The following is a 10,307-nucleotide window of genomic DNA, read 5'->3' as shown; positions in this document are numbered from 1 at the left end:
TCCCCTTCTAATTATTTTTGTGTTAAAATTTCTTATGGCTGGCAGAAAGCCAGTACCAAAAATTGCATTTTCTAAAAGAAGTCAATTGTATTAATAGAACACTTGAAGAAAGAATTAATTAGATCTGTTATTAATTTTTTATGAAACAGGAAAGGACAATGTTGACTATTTAAAAGGAGGAAAATTTAATAATATGGCTTTTAAAAATAAATAAAACTGTTATACAACACCTTTTTATAAATAAGTCTAGCATTGTTAAGATGTCTGTCCTTGAGTAGAAGTCTTAAAACCTGGAAAATTACAAAGCTGTCATTTCCTTTTTGAGAGCTTTCAGGGTATTTTCAGCCATACAATGACATTAAGAGCTATGTCTCAAGGTTGATGTGAAGTAGTTCATGTGAATCTTTAAGATTTTCCTTAAAATTCATTTTAGATTTACATATTTTATTCCATGTGTATCAGTGTTTTGTCTGCATGAGTGTTTGTGTACTATGCCAGGTGTCTGGTGCCCAGTACCTGTGGAGGTCTTAAAACGGTGTCAGGTCACCTGGAACTGATGTTGTTGATTCTTATGGGACAATGTGTGGATGCTGAGGGGTAAACCTGGGAGCTTTGAAAGAACAACATGTGCAGTTAACCATTGAATTGAGAGGCCAAACCAATTCTATCTTGAGACTGGCCTCCATCCAATAAATAATAATAATTTTAAAAAAAGAACCTTGACCTACAGCAGAACCCAAGTTGTACCCAAGTACCAGAAAGGACCTTGACCCATACCCCAGAGTTATTCCCTAGCTACTTCCTAGCAACAGTTAATCAAAGTTTAGTCTGAATGCTTCAGACTTACTTTGAGACCGTTCAAGATTGTATATGGTCTTGCTTCAGAGTCCTGACCCACATGTAAGCTTATAGTTATTCTATTAGATACTTGATAGACTGGACACCCCCTCCTTCACTCCCTTCTACTTTTCTATAAAAACTTGTCTTTCTGAGAATTTGAGGATGCTCTGCCTTCCTTTCCTGTCCTGCTATGTCAGGGTTAGGTTGGTGGAGAGCCGAAACCCTATCTTGAAATAAGGAGACCCTAATGGGTTCTTGGTGGTCTTTTGGGGTTCATGAACACTTCCTGGCATATTTAATCATCTCTACAGGCCTAAATTTACTTTAATAGTAATAACAAACATAATTTTGTCTTTCTAATATGCCTCACTTGACTTGAGTAGATATTCACTGAGATGGCATTTTATTTATTAGAATCATATTACATTATATAGGTGAAGAAATTGCTATTATTCTGTGCATTAGCAAATAGACTGCTAATCTCTTTTGATTAGGTCATGTGCCCTATTATGTCAGAGTGTGTATATCAAATGGAACACATCAAACTTGTGAAAAAAGAACTTAGCTATACAATCTGCCTGGAGAAAATAGTGAGCAGATAATAGAACACAGAGATTCAGACATAAATGCAAGAAGTACAGTTCACTCCTAATACTATTATTTAATGTTGTTTAATGCTTAAATGTGTCTCCACTTCTCCATATGTTAGAGGTCTATAAGCAAAATTAACACATATAAAAATCTGCCTCTTCAATCTACTTTGTCATAATTTAATAAGCCTATTTATTCCTCTTAGCAGTTACCTATGGAACTATATTAACTCTATAATTTTCGTCTTTAAAATGTCCCCTGGTTTACATCCAATGTAGGTGACAATAATATTTATTGTTAACTAGCCATGGTAAAGTAGAATATCTAGGTCAATAGTGCATTTTGTTAAGATCTAAGACTTGATATTGGTTTTGTGAGAAAGACAATGTTTTATATTTTGCCAAACCTCACAGCTCTCAAATTTGTCATGACAATAATGATTTGAAACATGTGTTTCACACACACACACACACACACACACACACACACACACACATTTGGTTTTTCAAGACAGGGTTTCTTTGTGCAGTTCTGGCTGTCCCAGTACTCATTCTGTAGTCCAAGCTTGTCTTGAACTCAGAAATCTGCATGCCTCTGCCTCCCATGTGCTGGGATTAAAGGCAGGCACCACCATTGCCTGGCTTCACATATTCTTAACTTGAAACAACAGTTGATTTTTTTTTTCCTGCTAATGTCTCCATTTGTTTTTTTTGGTTTTTTTTTTTTTTTTTTTTTTTTTACATTCCAGCTTTTTTTATTTCCACCCTGTCTGCTCCACATCCCACACTTCCTCCCCATCCCACCTGTCTCCACATAGATACCCCCACCACCACCCCACCTGACCTCTAAACTCCTTGGGACCTCCAGTCTCTTGAGGGTTATGCGCATCATCTCTGAATGAACACATACCCCGCAGTCCTCTTCTGTATGTGTGTTGGGGGCCTCATATCAGCTGGTGTATGCTATCTGTTTGGTGGTCCAGTGTCTGAGAGGTCTGAGGGGTCCAATTAATTGAGACTGCTGGTCCTTCTACAGGATAACCCTTCTCCTCAGCTTCTTTCAGCCTTTCCTAATTCAACCACAGGGGTCAGCTGCTTTTGTCTATTGGTTGTGTGCAAATATCTGCATCTCACTCTTTCAGCTGCTTGTTGGGTCTTCCAGAGTGAGATCATGCTAGGTCCATTTTTGTGAGCGCTCCATAGCCTAAATAATAGTGTCAGGCATTGGGACCTCCCCTTGAGCTGGATCCCACTTTGGACCTGTCGCTGGACCTTCTTTTCCTCAGGCTCCACTCCATTTCCATCCCTGTAATTCTTTCATACAGGAACAATTATGGGTCAGAGTTGTGACTGTGGAATGGCCCTCCTCTCCCTCATTTGATGTCCTGTGTTCTTGCTAGAGGTGGGATCTATAAGTTCCTTCTCCCTACTGTTGAGCATTTCATCTAAGGTTTCTCCCTTTGAGTCCTGAGATTCTCTCACCTCCCAGGACTCTGGTGCTTTCTGGAGGGTTCCCCCAACCTCCTATCTCATGAGATTGCCTATTAGATTCTTTCTGCTGTCCCTCAGGTCTTCAGTTCTTTTCCCTCACCCAATACCAGATCAGGTTCTCCACTCTATCCACTTTCCATCACAAGTCACTCCCTCCCTCCCCATTTATGATTGCTTTCTTCTCTCTCCCAGATGGGACTGAGGAGTCCTCACTTGGGCACTTCAGCTTGTTGAGCCTTTTGAATTCTGTGTAATGTATCTTGTGTATTCTGTGTGTTTTGTTTTTGGTTTGTTTGTTTGTTGTTGGTTTTTTTTCTGCTTTTTTTGCTTAATAATGAGTACATCCTATGCATGTCCTTTTGGATCTGAGTTACCTCTCTTAGGATGTTATTTTCTAGTTCTATCCACTTGCCTGCAAAACTCAGGAAGTCCTTGTTCTTAATAGCTGAGTAGTAGTGCATTGTGTAAATGAACAACATTTTTCTGTATCCATTCTACTGTTGTGGGACCCCTGGGTTGTTTCTAGCTTCTGGCTATCACAAATAAGTCTTCTATAAACATAGTGGAACATGTGCACTTATGGCAATGGTGAGTCATCTTTTGGCTATATTCCCAAGAGTGGAATTGCTGGGTCTTCAGATAGATCTATTCCCAGTTTTCTCAGGAACCTCCAGATTAATTTCCAGAGTGGTTGTACCAGCTTGCAAGCCCACCAGCAATGAAGGAGTATTCCTCTTTCTCCATATCCTCTCCAACATGTGTTGTCTGTCACCTGTGGTTTTGATCTTAGCCATTCTGACTGGTGTAAGGTTGAATCTCAGAGTCATTTTGATTTGCATTTCCCAGATCACTAAGGACTTTGAACATTTCTTTAGGTGCTTCTTGCCCATTTGAGATTCCTCAGTTGTGAAATCTCAGAAGACTTTTAAAATGACTATTTAAAATTTAATTACTTGTAGAATGCTTGAACACTAAGAGTGGGGAGTTTCAGTGGAGGCCAGAAGAGGGTTCTAGATACCTTGGGACTGGAGTTACAGATGGTTGTGAGCTGCCAAGAAGGTCCTAGGTATCAGAATTGGGAATTCTGAAAAAGCAGCCAGGGCTTGTAACCACCGATCAATGTCTATAACAGTGTTTATAACAATGCTTTAAAGGGCATGTGTCCTAATTCTTCTATTAAATTTTATTTAATGTGCACATTTTAGTACCTGCTAGATGCCAAATTATAGGATACATATCTTTTGTAAATAAATATGCCAAGGCTAGGGCTAATGATAATCTGTTTAACAGATATGCACAGATAGCTTTCAGTGCTGCAGTCATGAACAAGACAGAGTTATTTCTTGTGCTAATAATGCTTCTACAATGATTAGGTCATTTGCCATACCCATCCTTCTGATATTCTGTCTCTCCTCAGTGATTATTCACTTTTGTCTTCCATACTTGAGTGCCTCTTTCCCTGTTGTGGACTTAGAGATTACTGTTTGTTTCTACAGCCTCAGAGTTTAGTTATAAATTCTTATCTCATATTATTATTGAAATATAATGCCAAATCCTCTTCTTTTGGCTGATCTACAGTATTTTAAAGTTTTTATAAAGTGTCAATTTATTTCTCCATTTTGCTCCTCAGTTTTGTACCATAGAAACCCTAAAAAAGATGCCTCTAATGCAATGAAGTGAGAAGGAGAGTTACAGGGAAGTCTGGAGGGAATGAAAATGATTTTATTATTCTCTTTCCTACTCAAAAAGGCATTATTAATAAGCTCTTTCTGTACATATTCAGTTTCTTTTTGTTCCTGCTCTTATCTTTGATAAAACCTAGTATATTTTCAATTTGTCCCATGATTAGATCTATTTACATGCAGAAAGATTGATACCATACTGAGATTAATCTGTTTTGATGGGCACTGTGACCCAGTGACTCTTCCTGCCTCACAGCTGGCTGTTAAAGAAAATTGCCATTGTTTCCTTTTGGAATGAGCCTATAAAGAAATGCCTGTGTGTTTCTATCAGTAGACTACACGATAACAATGGATGTGCAAAAGATCTGTCCAAGAAGTAGGTTAAGAATTGAGAGAAACAAGGCATGGGTTGTGAAGGAACACGTCAGAGAACAAATGGAAAATTTCAGACAAAGTCCTATGAAAGAACAGTTAATTGCAAAGAGGAACCTCTGGCAAGTATGCTATGCCTCAAAGGCTGTCTAGGAGCAAGAAGTCTAGGTTTTGAATTTTGTTGTCATTGCTTATTTTTATTTTTTTATGTGTTTGCATTTTGTTGTTGTTGTTGCTGCTGCTGCTGCTGTTGCTGCTGTTGTTGTTGTTGCTGCTGCTGCTGCTGCTGCTGCTGCTGCTGCTGCTGTTGCTGTTTTCAAATTAGTAATTATGTAAGGGAAACCTGGAGAAGAAAATGTCCAGATGAGAGAATGATTTCCAGAAAAAATGATATCAGAGCCCAAGAAACCCTTGGAGTCATCAGAAATGAAAAGATCCTGAAGCTGAGGGAGGGGTACCTTGAATGATAAAACATATCCAAGAGAAGTGAAGAGGACTACAGAGCACTTTAGAAGGCAATGAAAAGAAATGAACATTCTTCAAACTCAGGCATAAAGACTGCCCACTATCCTGTCTGGTGTTCTCTCAGTCAGCTTGTTCAAGTAAGTTTATTTATTTGATTTCAAAACTTACCATAGAAACCAGAAACCAAGGTTAACATCTAGATCTATCTTTATATGATTGGTGGGTTTCAGAGTCATGTGAAATTTGAAAGATTTGGACCTCCAAGCAGTCAGTAGTAACTAATATTGAAAAAACAAATTAACTATAGGTAAATCTCTGAGAGCAAGCTGAATGCTTGAGCTCCCTTAATGACATAACACAAACACACTGAAAAATGTAGAACCAACGGCAGACTATCATGTCATAATACATGACTTTTAAAAATACAGTAGAAGTTTTAATACCATTTATGATTTACTGAGTTTTGTGGTATTGTTATTCATAACTGATATTGGTTTGATAATTTTTATGGGACTAGTCATATTCTTGCTTCTGAAAATAATATGGAAAATTTCCTTCCTCTTAAATGAGTGTCTTATTAGAACTATATAATCTGTAAAGATGATGTAAAACTGCTCTGTGAATCCCTCTGAGCAAGATGATATTTATTTATTTATTTATTTATTTATTTATTTATTTATTTATTTATTTTCTGCATTATTTAATTGTTCTTCTTTTCTATTTTATTTTTATTAGATATTTTCTTTATTTACAGTTCAAATGTTATCCCCTTCCCTTTCAAATGTTATCCCATCCTACCTCCCCCCTGTTCACCAACTCACTTCAGTCCTTTTGAAATCTTGAATGGACATGTGAATATCACATATTTGTGATACAAAGTGTGATCATTCAATATGTGCCCTGCATTGTATGATGATAACAAGTTTAGGGCAATAGTTTTAATTTGTATGTGTTGGCATGAACATGCATGCTCATGTGCTTTCACATGTGTGGGATCCTTCAAAATGTTTGCTTCTGTTTCCTTGTAAAGCATATGATGTGCTGTAAAATATTTTCACCACACTGTGTTATAAAACACAGAGACTTACTCCTCTTCTCTAGCTGTGTAGTTGTTATTTAATTTTTTTCTATACCCCTGCCCTATTTTGTAGCTTCTAGTGACTACTCTTTCTTCTATAAAAAAAAATCGTTTTGTAGCTCCCGCATGTGAGTAAGTATAGTCAGTATTCAAATTTATGCGTGTGACTAATTTCACTTAATATATCCTGTTCCACAGCTTTCTTTTGTGATGGCTGTATAAAGTTCTGGTATATGCACTCATTGCTGCAATACTTATGGGAATGCAAATATAACTACAATATATTGATTTCATTTGTCTAGGGCATGCACACAGTAATATTTCTTTATTTTGCTTTCTTTGGGTTTTCTCAATTATTCTTTCTTTCTTATATTCTTTTAGCAGCTAGAAATGTAATTCATTATTTTCTTTCCATAATTTTTATTGATGTGGATGTTTGTGCCTATAAATTTTATTCTAATGAATCTCATGAGTTTTCATAAGTAGTGTTTTCACTAATACTCTTTTTCAGACATAGAATTTTTTGTGGGTTTAATTCTTTTAACCTAGATTTGCTTACTGGGAGAGTTTTTAATTTCTATGTAAAAGTGGAAGAGTTGTTTGTTTTGTATAGGATTTGTCTTTTAATTTCTATTAATATTGTACTGTTATCAAATGCTGTTTGTACATTATAAAAACAACTGGTTAAAGCACAGTTCCTCTTATATGAAACAGAAAATTGTATTGCCTATTACTAGAGTCCAGTGTTTAGTAAAGTTGTTGCTTGCTTGGCTCATTTGCTTATTTTTGAATGTGTGTGTCTCAAATTACTCATATTTTCCTGGCATTCATGTGTTATAGGCTTTTAAAAATTAAACATACGTATTCATTTTCTTTCTTTCATTCTATACTTCACATTCTACAAATGTGGTTTTAACTATTTGGTATTTGAAATTAACAATTTTTTTTATCTTCAGTTTGGAGTAGTGTCTTTTCTTTTTCAATCACTGATGCCTGGATTCTAATTCGGTAGCGGAATTGTAACTCTTATTTCTGAATGTTTTTCAGTTCAACAGTAATTTTAAAAAATATGAGTAAAATTTGGTTTTTCAATAGGAATAAATATTTAAGATTTTAACAGCAATGAATATAATAATATAAATGAGCTATAAAAGTATCAAAACAATTTAAGATTTCACTTTTGATACTGATAATTATACCTGCTTTTTGAAAGGTAGGCACTATGCTGTTTGATTCTATATTAAACTGGTATGTTAAATATGTTAAATAAATATGCCAAATTGATTGACTTAGTTATTGTTGGGATCTCATAGGTGAAACTTCCCTTTCACGTCTAGAAGATATTCATTAGCAGCAGGTGATAGGGTCCTCCTACACATATAATCTTTCCTCCCCATTTCTGTGATGTTCCCTGAACTATACATGCAGGGCTGCATAGTAGATGTATTCACTGAGATAAACACCCCACAATCCGTTATCTTCTGTATTTTGACTAATTGTAGGTTTCTGAAATGTTCTCCTTTTGCTGAACAAAGAAGCTTCTTTAATGAGGGGTGAGAGTTATACTTATTGTTGGGAATGAGGAGATGTGTTCAGCATACAGTTAGAAATAAAGCTAGTTTAAGATGGCAGTGGCAGGTTCTCCTTTAAGAACTGTGACCTCATCTGCCACAGGTAGTTGTGTGGTATTGTGTCAGGTATGATTTCCCTCCCACTGAACAGATCTTAATGCCCAATTAGACAGCTATTTGTTACTCCCAAGATAAAAGTACTATTATTACACTCTTGGGGATATCTCGTCATGCTGTTGTTGTGGTTCATGTACCTTATAGCTGGATATGACTAGGGATTGCATCTGGGTAGTGGTGTTACCAGCATAGTCTACAGAGTGAGGTTCAGGACAGCCTGTTCAGGACAGGTCCAGAGAAACCCTGTGGAGAAAAACAAAGAAATGAATGAATGAATGAGTGAATGACTAATTCTTCCTCTTCCTTGGAAGTTTGCATAGCACTTTTGGCTACAATAGGAGCTAGTCCTCAGCAGGGAGAATTCCAAGTTAGTTCCAGCTGGATTCCTCAAAGTCCTGTGCCAGAAGTATATGTTTTCTTTAGCAATACAGTGTATGTTGTATTAACACCTTCCAAAAGTTTCAGATCTCCTGAAACTAGAGCAGAGGCAGTTGCAAGATGCCTAATAATGGGCAATGGGCACTGAACTTGTATGAGTGATAAGTGCTTTTAACCACTGAGCAATATCTATGTCCTTATGATGTAATTTTTATTCTTGTTATTTTTTATTGTCACCCTATTTTTTTGAACATCAAAATTTTATTCCTAAAGTATGAACAATGTAAAGCCAAAACTTACAAGAACACTCAGATTTGGAAGAAAGTTGCAAAGTATAGCATTAATTTAACAAGAGGAGATTGGTCTTTTGTTTATTTTCTAGCACCATGCCATGAGTTTTTTAAAATAACCAACTAAACAAATGAAATGCATAGCTATTTTTTTTTTGGTGATTTTCACAAGTGATCCTTTGACATTGAGTTTGTCCACAAAAATGTCTGGTCTTCTTCCACTCTCAATGGCTGAATTTTGATGAATTTTCCCTCCTTTTGAGTTCTTGTCACCCTGTATGCTCACGACCCATGCTTCACATTCCAGTGTTTCCTAATCATCCAATAAGCTTGTACTTCAGAACTTCATTTTGCCACTCACCATCAAATGCATGAGCTTCACTTTCATTCATATTGATGAACTCTTGGTTAACCTCTTTATCTCCAGTCTTCTTGTTCTTTGATTTTCTAATGACACAAGCTTGGTCTTGGATATGATGACCAACAGCCATTCTTTCAAGTCTTTTGTCAGAATCTCTCATTGCTTTTCTGGTTTCTTTTCCTCCTCCTGGAGTCCTATGGGTTTGAGTTGAAGCTTGGAGAACATTTGGTGGTTCATCTCCTACTTTGAAATAGGTCATAACAGAGGAAGAACAAAATGCATGCCCATTTGGATCCATTGAAAGTTGGCCAAAATTTCTTTGTAACTCTTGTTTTTACCATCATCTGATCCATTGTCTGAAAATGGTTGACACTTTCATGAGTTAAGGAATCTTCACCATCATCACGTTGTCTACGATTATAGGTTCTTCCTCTAGGATCAGAGATACTGAGAAAGTCTCTTCTAAGAGGTTCATAGAAACTTCTCATCATGTTACACTTACTTTCTTGGTGTGCAAGAAAAGAATCAACAAAGAAGGGGTCATCCTCAAAGCTGCTGCTCACTGTCCAGAACATCATGGTTCTGTGGAGGGCAACAAAAACAGGTGGTATTGTTACCCTTTTGATTAATCATTTTTACTGTTTATTTTTGTAGCATTTGGGAAATTTGCTCTTTTACTATCATGTATACATTTGTATTTATATTTTTCAGACTTAACAAATTTTATAATAAATACTATTTACTTTTCTCTCTCTTTTAGATCAGTGTAACCAGAGGGTGTCTATCATGTACATCTTTTCTGTTTAAAAATATGTATTTTTCTTTCATAATGCTATCTGTTTAGCTTTTCCATTTCATTAATTTTTTTTTTTTTTGGTTTTTCAAGACAGGGTTTCTCTGTGTACTTTGGCTGTCCTAGAACTCACTATATAGACCAGACTGGCCTTGAACTCAGAAATCCGCCTGCCTCTGCCTCCGGAGTGCTGGGATTAAAGGTGTGCACCATCATTAATCTTGGGGCTAATATTTCATTTTCTCTGCTCTTCACATTTGCCCCATTTTTTATGACATG

At 36.4% G+C, this 10,307-nt stretch overlaps 1 pseudogene; it reads right to left on the bottom strand.

The window, feature by feature from the left end:
• Positions 1–8,413: 8,413 nt before the first annotated feature.
• On the bottom strand, positions 8,414–9,810 carry LOC110287082 (annotated as a pseudogene).
• Positions 9,811–10,307: the final 497 nt, after the last annotated feature.

This window comes from Mus caroli, chromosome X (assembly GCF_900094665.2).
Source record: "Mus caroli chromosome X, CAROLI_EIJ_v1.1, whole genome shotgun sequence".
Taxonomy (NCBI): Eukaryota; Metazoa; Chordata; class Mammalia; order Rodentia; family Muridae; genus Mus; species Mus caroli.
Note: the sequence above shows the minus strand (reverse complement) of the source record. Positions and strands in the feature narration are given on the sequence as shown.